The 12,905-nt window shown below is 33.5% G+C and overlaps 1 protein-coding gene across 1 annotated transcript in view; it reads right to left on the bottom strand.

The window, feature by feature from the left end:
• The window catches only part of HPSE2 (heparanase 2 (inactive)), a 523,392-nt gene that overhangs the window by 316,335 nt on the left and 194,152 nt on the right, over positions 1 to 12,905 (bottom strand). The gene's annotated exons all lie outside the window — the stretch shown is intronic.

The following is a 12,905-nucleotide window of genomic DNA, read 5'->3' as shown; positions in this document are numbered from 1 at the left end:
CCAGACTTCTGTAAATGTAGGGCAGAAGAGTATCTGGTTCTGTGTAGCCCCGCTGTGAGAGGGAAAGGACCCCATCTGGATGCAGATCCAAACTGTGCTTTCTATATCAGCTATGCTTTACCTGCCCTTAACCATGAGTGGGGGTATATCGATTAGAATTACATTTCCATGAGCCCCAAAGAATAACCCAGGTACATAATCAAAATCCCGTTTATTTAGCATCTATGCTTTGCATATGCTTTCTCATGACAACAACAGTGCAAAGTAGGTAGAATTATTTCCATCACACAGATATGAAAGCTGAGGTTGAAAGAAGTGAGGTCACTTTCCAAAGGTCACTAAATTGTAAGTGGCCGGGCCAGGATGAAAACCTAGGTCCTATGAGACCTAGGTTTGTTTATAGGTTTTAACATAACTTCCTGAAAGCTAATTCCCCTGGAAAAAATATTTAGAGTGATAAAAACATGGCTGTATTTATCTGGCCTTCAATAAGAACTACTTTGAAGGAACTAAAACTCATTGGGACATTAGAGTTCTAATATATTTGTTTTTAAAAGATTCTTACATATCATTTTAGTTTGGTATCTAATAAAACTTATAATAATAAAATAATAAGCAAGAATAATAACAGTAAGAATAACCAGACACTGCACTTAATACCTGTTGTCTTATTTAATACTCCAAACAGGAATTCCTCCACAACACCTAATACTTTGGACAAAATTCTAGTATAGGCAGATTTTTGCGTTTTATTTTTCCAATGAATATATTCCAAAATGTTAATTTTTAAGCCACTCCTACTAGAGATATTATGTGTAATGGCATTATAGAGAATTATTTATTGTTTTAGCAAATGGTAAGACAGCTTATTTGGGGGAGAGCACAGAATTTAATTGAAATAAATATTTGATAGGCTTAGAGTTTGGAGTAACAAAAGAAGATCACGTTACCTAAGCAACACAGATCCTACCACCAAGAGTCCTTTGTTTTTTGTTTTCTTCTTGTTTGTTTGTTTGTTTTATTGAGCCCTGTGATGGAGTTAGATATACAAGTTTGCAGGTAGGAGGTAGAACTGACCTCAATAACTGTGCATAAGAAAGCGATGAGGAACTGAGGAACGGAAAATCTGGTAGAGATAGGAGCCAAGAAAGCTGAGTAGTGCGTGAAGAAAAAAATAAGGGGAGACATTTTTTTATAAGGGAAATTCTTGGTGGTTGAAAGGCTAAGGAGAAATTTTAAAGTGTAGAAATATCTGACAGGGATTTTGAAGGTATTGGCTGTGGAATGAATGATATAAACTCTTACCTCTGCTTCTTCAGGAAATCTTCCACCAAGTCTACACTGTTTGCTGATGTTTCAGAGCAGATGAGTTGAGGGGAGGGGAGGAGGTTCCAACGGGCGCTAAATACTATATCCATAAGGACTCAAAGAGATGCAAATGACGAACAGCTGATTTGGGGATGCTCCAGAAAACGAAGGGTGATGTTGGGAAGTTTTTTTAAAAGTAAAAATGTTGGCAGAGCAGGAGGAGAAATGTTTGCCATGCTGCCTCAAAGTACCAAAAAGAAACAATAGAAGATAATTTCAGAACTTAGAACTGTTTGCTTCATTTGTTAGAAGAAGGAAAGGTACAATACATAGAATAGGGGTTAAAAAACATGCTTTGCTATAGACAGAGCTATGGCCTAGGAGAATTGGGAAAAGTCTACTCGGTTCCACAGAGTATATTAAATTAAGCCTATCTGTCGTATTTTGTTTTGTTTTTGTGTTTCTATTTAAAGTATTCAAATTATTTTAACCTCTGGGACCATGGTGAAACCTAGAGACAGAGCATACAACCTGAAAAGTGTTGAAAGTTTAGATGAAAGACTAGCTATAGTGAAAACATTCTCTTAATATCCATATTATCTGCAATAAGACATAACCAATTTATGAGTATCTTCTTATAACTTTAGGATGAAAAGAATCTGCAAAGTTCCTTCTGAGGTATCAATATTAAGATATATAAAATAAAGAATTTTATAAAGATGTGTATAGGTTTGTTCTTAGTCCTTGTAAAGCTAGTTTTGCCATGAGTCCTTGCATTTCTCAATCATAAATCTCCTGGACATGATTTTCAAAAACAAGACTGAAGAAAAAATATTGCAAATATTCATACACATATGTTCTATACATGAATTATATACACAGATACATCCAAAACATATAAGGTAAAACCTCATTTGCTTGGACTAAATAAAATCATGACAATCTATCCAGTAGAATATAGTTAATAAAGATTTATTACTTTCATATATGCCCAACTCCAAATAAATTTTAGAGCATCTATTATGTATAATGTCTTAACACTATAGCAATATATAATTTCTAGCCAGAGAGAGTTAAAGATTTACTAGGGGACAGGAGAGATGCATGGTAATGACTTAGATACGGAGCCTACTAAGAGAAGAGCACCACAGAGAAACCCCTGCAGAGATATAAAAAGGTTCAAAGGAGAGAGACAAAAGGATTCATTAGGAGGGATATTGACATTTGTCCATTCAACAAAGAGTTGAATGAACATGAGTTCCTAACATGTCCCAGGCTTAGTATCAGATACTGGAATGGCCTGATGAGTAGACTTATGGGAAGTGGAGATTAGGAAGAAGGAAAGGGTTAAAAGGATCAGAAAAGCACAAGAAAAGATGGATGTATTTAATGCTGAGCCAATCAGGTATGGCTCTTAGAGTACTTCCTTAATTCAGCTGGGAATAGAAGCCAGAGTGGGTTTTTTAAAGCAGGGAAGTAACAGAATTAATAATGAATTTGAAAGATATAATAGTACAACTAGCTGCTTGAACAGTTTCCAAATCTCAATGGGTCTAATTTGCAATTAGTCATATTCATATAAAAGAAACAATACGGTCAGACCCTTCTCAGTCTTCTGCTTTCTGAAGAAGGCAAAGCAGAGACTTATGGTTTGGTGTCCTCTGTACATTTATAGAGACAGCACAAGGAATGCCTCAGTGATGATGATCAAAAATGTCACAAATTTCAAATGATTACAGTATTAAACAATGAGTTTTCCTGTATCACAAAATGTACATAATCACCCCTGACAATGCCTAATAGAACACAAACATACAGCATACGTTCATTTTTTCAGGTCAAAGTTAGGAATTATAATTATGAATTCCAGGGTTGGATCTCACTTTACTTCAATTTCTTCAAGTCATTAGCTCCCTCTGTTCTATGGTGGAAAAAAGAAACTGATTATTACCCACTAGCTCTGTTGTTGTATGAAAGAACTAAATAACATTGGTAAAGAGGTCTAAGACATGGAAAATGCTAAATTTAATTATTTATTATTAGCATCTCCTTTCCATGCACATGTTTCTGGTTTAAAAAATGTGAACCATGTGGACAACACAGTATCAGCAAGTCTAATAAATGGGGAGCAAGAAGGACAGACAGAGGCATTATGAAAGCCATGGGGTCCGAGAAGAAAGGGCATCTGAGGTGTGGCAGGAGTTCAAAAGTAAAATAGGATTAATCCAAGAAATAGTCACAGGGATGAGCTTTTAAGCAAAGCAATTTGGCAGACCAGAAACTAACAAAAAAAGGAAAAAGGGAGGAGGGGCAGAAATGATGCAATCTTCAAGACAAAGGGAGAACATACGAAGGGAGACATAAGAGAAGCTGCTTTGGGGAGAGATGAAAGACAAACGTTTGCCAAACTTGGTACAAACGTATCCTTTGGAAAACAGGAAACGTAAGCATTGGTGAAAATAATATGACACTGGGAAAATACAATTAAAGCAATTTTTAGAAACTGTAAACACACAAAAAGACCAGTTGCAGAAATTAATGAATAGAGACAAGCGTTTAAACACCAATGCACCCAAACACACACACACACACACACACACACACACACACACACACACACAAACACACAGACTCACACACACCAGGATAACTTCTAAAGAAAGCCCAGCAGTATATGGTAATTGTCCCTGAAGAAAATTTGGTAGATTCTCCCTTCCGTTCTCTCTTCCTTTATTTTCCACTGAAATCTGTTGGTGGAGTCTGATCACTTATAATTCATTCTCATACTTCAGGAAATTGCTTCAGAATAACAGGTCATTAGTTGGAAGGTCATTCTTTCTGAAGTCAGAAAGAGACAAATATTTTGTCTACCTATTAAAAACTGACAATTATCGACTATCCCAATTTTGGCACTAGAAAATTAAGGAAAAATATCACTGAGCTTCAATGATGAAGAAACCATAGTGGAATCAGATAGAAACCATCTCACTTCGTAATTATCTGTTGTAACCTTGAGTAAGCCAATGAAATTCTTTGAGCTTCAGTTTTCTCATCTGTAAAATGGAAATAATAATATCCTCTGTTTAAGGAAGGTACATTAAACACAAATCTGGCACACATTAAGCACTCAATTAGCCTCTCCTCCTCCTAAAACTGACTACCATAAACACAGCGAAACACACATAATTCATTTATATATCAAAAGGTGTTTCTCTATAATCCATGAGGCCTTAGCAAACCTCTTGTTAACTATGAACACGGCATTTCTCCAACAAAAAAACAAGGAATTGTGGGAAGCCAATTAAATCTGACCTTTCTTTCAATCTGAAATTGCTTAAAAGATATGCGAAAACTAGTCATTTGGAGCCATATCCTCAGAATCAATAATCTCACCAGAGACACCAGTGTATCATATCAATCACTTCCTCTTCTGAAGGAACATTAGCTTTTTGCTTTACATTTTTTTCTCTTGCCCCTTCCCCAATAAAAATAAACTGGAAGTGAGGGTGAGTCAGTCATCTAGCTGGATCTGTTTTGGTTCTTAAGCTTTTAATCCTGGGCTTGCTCTGCAACATTTATAGTTGGTACCTATGGGCAAGGACCAAGAGAGAACAAGAAAAGAGGACACAGAAGGAAGACACAAACTGGATGGCAGCTGAATGGCAGCCAAGTACATTGCAAAGGGCACTAGCCCAGGGAATCACGTATCCAGGTTGGTCTTGGACAAATTACTTCACTCCTCTGAACCTCAATTTATTAGTCAATAACGTGATATTCCAGGAGTTCCCTTCCAGCTCACAAATTCTAGATTAACTAGAGCATCTTTTGCTTTTATTGAATTGACAAAACTGGGGGAGGAATGCATAACCTTTTCCACAGCTTGGGTGGACAAGGGGTGGAGAACTACTACAAATTAATGTAGAACTCTTCAGGAGAGCAATTTGGTAAAATACATCCAGAGCATGAGACTCATATGGTGGTTCAAAGTTACAGTCTCTAGTTTTCAGACTGTCAGAATTTCAATGCCCATATAGTTGTTGTAACGTAGCTATCCCTTCTATAACACAAAGATAATAATGTACTAAAGATTAAATTAAATTTACAACCTGAGACTTCCCCAATGGCAAGTACTGAAGACATAAAAGCTATTACTTTTTTTAAATAATGTTTTGACCCAATAACCTCACTTCTGGGGATTCATCCTTAATAAATGTAAAAAAGAAACAAGATTTGGTAATTTGTAGAATTATTGTCTGCAGTAGGGGAAAACCTGCCAAAAAACCTAAACGTTCGACAATTAAAAAATGTAACCAAAAAAACAAAAAAAAACAAAACCTGATAGAGAATTAAGAAGCCATTGACATTATTATTATAAGGGATAAATGATATTATGGGAAAATATGTATGCCATAATGCTAAGTGAAGACTGCCTGACCCAAATTGCTTGTACATTATGATCTCAACTATACAAAAATGTACATACATGTATGGCTATCATCAACAAGACAAATAGTAACAAGTGTTGGAGCGGCTGTGGAGAAAAAGGAACCCTCATACACTGGTGGTGGGAATGCAGACTGGTGCAGCCACTATGGAAGGCAGTGTGGAGGTTCCTCAAAAAATTAAAAATAGAATTACCATATGACCCAGCAATCCCTCTCCTGGGTATCTATCCAAAAAATTTGAAATCATTTATACATAAAGACACGTGTGCTCCAATGTTCATTGCAGCTTTGTTTACGGTGGCCGAGACATGGAAACAACCAAAATGTCCTTCGATAGATGAATGGATAAAGTTGTGGTATATATACACAATGGAATACTATTCGGCGTTAAGGAAAGATGATATAGGAACATTTGTGACAACATGGATGGGTCTTGAGAATATAATGCTAGGCAAAATAAGTCAGACAGAAAAAGCAGAGAACCATATAATTTCACTGATATGTGGTATATAAACCAAAAACAACAAAAGAACAAGACAAACAAATGAGAAACAGAAACTCATAGACACAGACAATAGTTTAGTGGTTACCAGAGGGTAAGGGGGTGGGGGGGTGAGAGATGAGGGTAAGGGGGATCAAATATATGATGATGGAAGGAGAACTGACTCTGGGTGGTGAACACACAATGGGATTTATAGATGATGTAATACAGAATTGTACACCTGAAATTATGTAATTTCATTAACAATTGTCACCCCAATAAATTAAAAAAACAACAACAACACAGAAAAATGAAATGAGTTCATATATTTGGATAAACTGAGTAATCCTGTCCTTTTCTCTTTGAAAACATCTTTTCAATTGTAGGGTGGTATTGTTATAGAACACATTTAAGAATTACTTCAGTCGATTAAAACACCAAAGGAAAAGAGCTTTCAGGTAAAGAATTTTAACAAATGACACTTCTGGATCATCTGGGTTGTAAAGTGGACTCCAAGCCTAGGGCATCCTAATAGCTAGATAGAACCTTCCAGATCTTCATGCTGTATGCACAGGGTGATTAGAGGTATGCTTTCAACATAGCTACTTTACTGATAGGACTAGATTTTAAACTCTTCTGGTTACTCCTTCAAAGTATTTACTCTGAATAGCAATTGAACTCAGAAAGAAATGAAAAAAGAGAACCATATCTGAATTAGCAGCAATTGCCCAGGGAAATCATTTGAATAGTAGGTCATCAAAATTTTAAAATGATCCCATAAACATGGGAGGGTGAAGAGTAAACTGAATAAATAATTCAAACTACAGAGAATCAGTGCACCTAAAACCCACAGATGTGAAACATTTATTTCTAACTGATTAATGAAATGTCAGTAATGGAATTAATAGTTGTTACATTCTAAAATCAAGAGTGGGAGAGAATTATTTATGCTTCTAGCATTTGGTCACAAATCTTTAAGACACCAAACTAGGGATGGGGAACATAAAATAATGATGAGCAAAAAGTTGAGAAACATTCTTCAAAATTAAGTGACAAGAAAAAAGAAAACCTTAAGTAAAATATTATAAATGTTATTGAGAAAAAATGTATTTGAGAGAAAATGAGAAGTTCCTGGTTAAGTGCACTATATCTCTGTTGCATTATCCAAATCCTCAAAAAATCACAACTTAATATGACAATCAAGGCCCCATCCCAATCCTAAAGATCCTAACTGAGCTTTGGAATAAATTTGGAATAAAAATGTTCAATATGTATTGATACCACTAGTCCATCTTCTACTTAATTCAGCAAATATTTATTGTCTATCATGGGAGTAAGTACGGGAAATCTACCAGAAATGAACCAGTATGAATCTTTCTCTCTTGATCTCCCAATTTATGAACTCTTAGATGTTTCTTGAGCAAAAGAACCCTCTAATATCCTTTACAGATCAATGTGGGAACAAGATATTCACAACTGGGCCAGTGCCCTTTCTGCTGAGTTGAGTTTCAGTCCCAAGTTCCAAAAACCACAAACTAATTCATCAACCAGTTAACTGTCTGACAATGAAAATAAATTGCCTTATGACAAGTCTCTTGTTCCCCCTGAGTGATTTTAATTATCCCTGTAGCCAAGAATTGTGACTAACTTCTGTGACAGAAGTGAAAAGTACTCTGTTGAAAAAGCCATTAACACTTATTTTTGGTGTTAAACCTTTGGAGAGTTGTCCTCTCTCCTGGAGCCCTGAGAAGGTGAGTAGCTAGCTCACTTGAGTACTTACCAGCAGCCATACACTGGCCTAAGTGCTTTATGTACATTATCTCATTTAATTCTCACAAACCATACTATGAAATAAGTATCGCTATCACCCTCATTTTTAAATAGAATAGGCTTAATAAGATTAAGTAACTGTTACAGTCACAAAGCTAGTAAAAATATCCCTTTTTCCTAAAAATGAAAGAGTATGCATTGCATGGGAACATTTATAGAGTCAAATTACAACAAGGAAGTCATGAGCTAGGATACTAAATATTAAAAGAAAATGTCTGAATTACATTTCTAATCAGACAGCCAATTAGACACCTTGAACATCACTTGACTTGCATAAAAAGTTAAATGCTGAGTATTAAAACGCCTTCTAAAATGAATTGCTGAGCTGGCAAGAAAGTAAGAGAAATCAAACAAGGTAGAAATTAGAGAATCCAGAGATTTGGAATCATACAGCACATAGCCTTGTCAGACTGCTCTTATTTCACTGAGCAATATGCATTTAAAATGCACCCATGTCTTTTGTGGCTTGATAACATTTCTTCTTAATCACTGGATAACATTCCACTGTTTGAATGTACCATATTGGTACACTCACCTACTGCAAGGCATCTTGCTTGCTTCCAGTTTGGGGCAATTATGAATAAAGCCACTATACACATTTATATATTGGTGTGTGTGTGTGTGTGTGTGTGTGTGTGTGTGTGTACAGAAAAGTTCATATCACTTGGGTAAATACCTATGAGTATAATTGTTAGATCATATAGTAAGACGATGTTTAGCTTTATAAGACAACTGCGAAACTGTCTTTCAAAGTGACAGTATCATTTTACATTCCGTTTCAATACCTTAATAACAAATGAGGTTGAGCATCTTTTCCTTTTCTTTTTGAAAGCTTTTATGTTTTTATTTGCAAGAAAATATACATTGAGCATCTTTTCATATGCTTATTTACACCTGTGTGTTTTCTTTGATGAGGTGTTTGTTCATATCTTTTGCTTGTTTTTTTTTTAACTAGGTTGCGTTTTTTCTTTACTGTTGACTTTTTAGAGTTCCTTGTATATTTTAAGTACAAATCCTCTATCAGATATATGCTTTGCAAATCTTTTCTTCTAGTCTGTGGTTTATTTTTCATTCTCTTAATGGTATCCTATGCTGAATTAAATTTTTAATTTTAATTAAGTCTAATTTATCACTTTTTTCTTTCATGAATCATGCTTTTAGTGTGATATCTAGAAGTTATCACCAAACAAGGCCTCACAGATTTTTCTACGTTTTCTTCTGAAGTTGTATAGTTTTGCATTTTACACTTAAATATAGGATCTATTTTGAACAATGAAATAAAGTAGTATTGAATTATAAGTCCAAAATGACGTAAATGATTGAGTATATAATAAATGGCAAAAAAGAGACAGATCTCTCATTAAGAATTCCAAAAAATTTACCATGTTTTTCCATGCATAATGCGCTGCTATGTATAATGTGCACCCACGTTTTTTCAGGGGGAAAATATTTAAATTTTTTAATTCAAATTTTTATTTGTTTACATTTATGTACTTGTTTTTTGTATTATAAAGGAATTTTAGCATTTATTTTTTAACATATTATGGTACAAGAAATTTTATGTAAGAAATAATTACAAAACACAAGAACAAATACAAGGTACAAGATTTTATGGGCCTGTAACAAGTTTATGATGTTTACTCAACTCTTCATCGTTGCAAGTTTGTCATAAGTTCAACAAAACAGATTATCGTATTCCAGGGTATTATTTTGCATATGGATATCATTACTGATTTCTAGAGTTATACTTTTAACTCATAAGTATAAATAAAAGAACTAAAAACATTTATATAGCTATGGAATTAGTACTATCCATGTATAATGCACATCCTTACTTTTCCCTCACAAATGTGGGCAAAAAAATTGTGCATTATTCATGGCAAAACACAGTATAGACAGAGGGTGCCCAAAAAATGTATACACATTTTAAGAAAGGAAAAAAACTGTATTAGAATGGTAATAACAAAAGACGAATACAAGTCACATTTGACTTGTGCAAGTACAAGAGGTGCTCAGAATGTTTACCATCAGCATAATTTTAATACAGTTTTTTCCTTTCTTAAAATGTGTATACATTTTTTCGGCATCCTCTGTAGATGTTCCACCCTCTCAGTGATAGAATATAACGTCTCACTCTTTAAACGTGGGCTGTGAATAATGACTTCCTTACAAAAAGCACAATACGAATGGGAGAAAAAATAACTTTACAGTGGAGAAAGCTGACAAATACCACTTTAGCCAGGTGTCCCAGTACAACAACAAGGATAAGTCATGTGGATGTTGTGTACTGCTGATATTATGTGATGAAAATGGCACTTTATCACTATGGTCTTCTTGCCAAAAACACATAACCGTGGTCTAATAATGAGAAAACTATCAAACAGATCCCAAATTAGGGATATTCTACAAAATACCTGACTGCTGTTAAAAATCATCAAATATAAGGAAAATGTGAGAAACTTATAGCCAAGAGCCAAAGGAAACATGACAACAAAGGTCATGTGGTATCCTGGATGGGATTCTAGAATGGAAAAAGGACATGAGGTAAAAACTAAGTAACTCTGACTAAAGCATGGACTTTAGTTAATAATAATTTATCAGTATGGGTTCATTAATTGTAACAAATATACCATACTAATGTAAGATATTAACAGTAAGAGAAACTGGGTATGATGTTCATGGGAACTCTCAGTACTATCTTTGCAAATTTTCTGTAAATCTAAAACTGTTTAAACTAAAAAGTTTATTTTTACAAAAGTGTTCAGGCCATAAAATACAAGGAAAAATTGAGATTCTGCAAGATAGAGGAGACCATGAAGAATTAATAAATAAAAATAATGTTAGATCCTGGATAAGATCCTGGAGTAGAAAAATAATATTAGTGGAAATATTGGTAAAATTTGAATTGTACAAATGTTAATTTCTTGGTTTTGATATTTGATGTTAATATAAAGGAAAGCTTGGTGAGGGGTATTTGAAATTTTTTGTATTATTTTTGCAGTTTTATTTGCAAGTCTGAAATTTGATCAAAATAAAAAGTAAAAAAAGAAAGATACGGAAACTCATTTGGGCATATTTATGTGAGTCTATTTCTGGGTTGTCTATTATGTCCCATTGAGCTATGTATTTATCCCTCTATAAATAGCACACATTTTTGATTACCATGGTGACATAATAAAACTCGAAGCTAGATAAATTCCCCTCCCTTTCTTTTCAAAATTATTTTAGTTATTCTCAATCTTTGCTATTGAAATTTTAGGGGGAAAAAATCTTGTCTATATCTACAAAATAATCTTACTGAGATTTTGATAGCAATTTTGTTAAACTTATATATCAACAGTAATATAATTTCTGGGAAATTCTCAAAATATATGGAAATTAAACAACACACTTCTAAATAATCTACAGATAAAAGAAGAAAAGACAAGAATTAGAAAATATTTTGCACTGAATGTAAAGGTACATGGGACATGCAGATAAAGTTCTCCTTTGGAGTAATTTATAGCCTTAAATGCTTTTATCAAACAAAAAAAATGTATAAAATCAATGATATAAGGTTTTATTTTACAATGCTAAAGAGAGCAAATTAAACCATAAGTAAATAGAAGGACACAAATCAAAATAAGAGCAGAGATGAATAAAATTTTTAAAAAGAGAATACCCAGAAATATACTAATTAAACCAAAATCTTGTTCATTGAAAATATAAATAAATAAAATTCTCAAATTAGACTGAGCATAAAAAAGAAAGAAGACACATGTTATAGCAGTAATAAAAAAAGAGTCATCATTGGAGGTCTTCGATATAGCAAAAGGGTAATAAGGGAATATTATGAATAATTTTATGCCAATCAATTTGACAATTTGAATGAAATGAAAAGTTCCTTGAAAATAAAAGCAACTCAAAAAAAATTGAAATTCTGAATAGCCCTATATCTATTTTTAAAATTCATTTGTAATTAAAAACTTTCCTACAAAGAAAATTCCATCAATATATAAAACAATAATACATCATAACCAAGTGAGGTACACACTAAAAATACAAGGTTGTTTCAACATTTGAAAAAAAAAATCAAATGTAATTAACCATCTGAACAAATCAACACAAAAAGCATAAAGTCATCTTAATAATTGCATTAGAAATTTGACAAAACTCAACACCCATTCATGATAAAAACTCATAGAAAGATAGGGATAAAAGGGAATATTCTCAATTTGATAGAGGGCATCTATAAGTAACCTATAGCTAACATCACACTTAATGGTAAAAATGTGAAGGCTCTCCCTCTAGGATTCAGAACAAGAAAAGATTGCCCATTCTTACCCCTACACTCAACATTGGACTGAAGGTCCTAGCCAATGCAATATACCAAGAAAAGAAGGCATTCATATTGGAAAAGGAACAAAACTCTTTTTTCTCATACTAAATAATTGTTTACATAGAAAATCCAATAAAATCTGCAAAAAAGCTACTAGGTTGCAAGATACAAGGTAAATATGACAATCAACAGTATTTCTATATATTAGCAATGTCAAATCAGAAATTTAAAAATTTAAAATACCATTTACAATGCCATCAAAATGTTGAAATACTTAAGAACAAATATGACAAAATAAGTAAAAGATTTTGCACTGAAAATATAAAACATTATTGAGAATTATGAAATACCTAAATAACTAAAGAACATATGATGCTTATGGATTGGAAGGCTTAATATTGTAAAGATGGCAATTCTCCAAAAATTGACCAACGGATTCAATACAATTGCAAAAATATTTCAACAAAATGTTTATAAGAATAAAAATGAGTAAATACAAAGGACCTAAAATACTTAAACATTT

Source organism: Rhinolophus hipposideros, assembly GCF_964194185.1.
Source record: "Rhinolophus hipposideros genome assembly, chromosome: 15".
Lineage (NCBI taxonomy): Eukaryota > Metazoa > Chordata > Mammalia > Chiroptera > Rhinolophidae > Rhinolophus > Rhinolophus hipposideros.
Note: the sequence above shows the minus strand (reverse complement) of the source record. Positions and strands in the feature narration are given on the sequence as shown.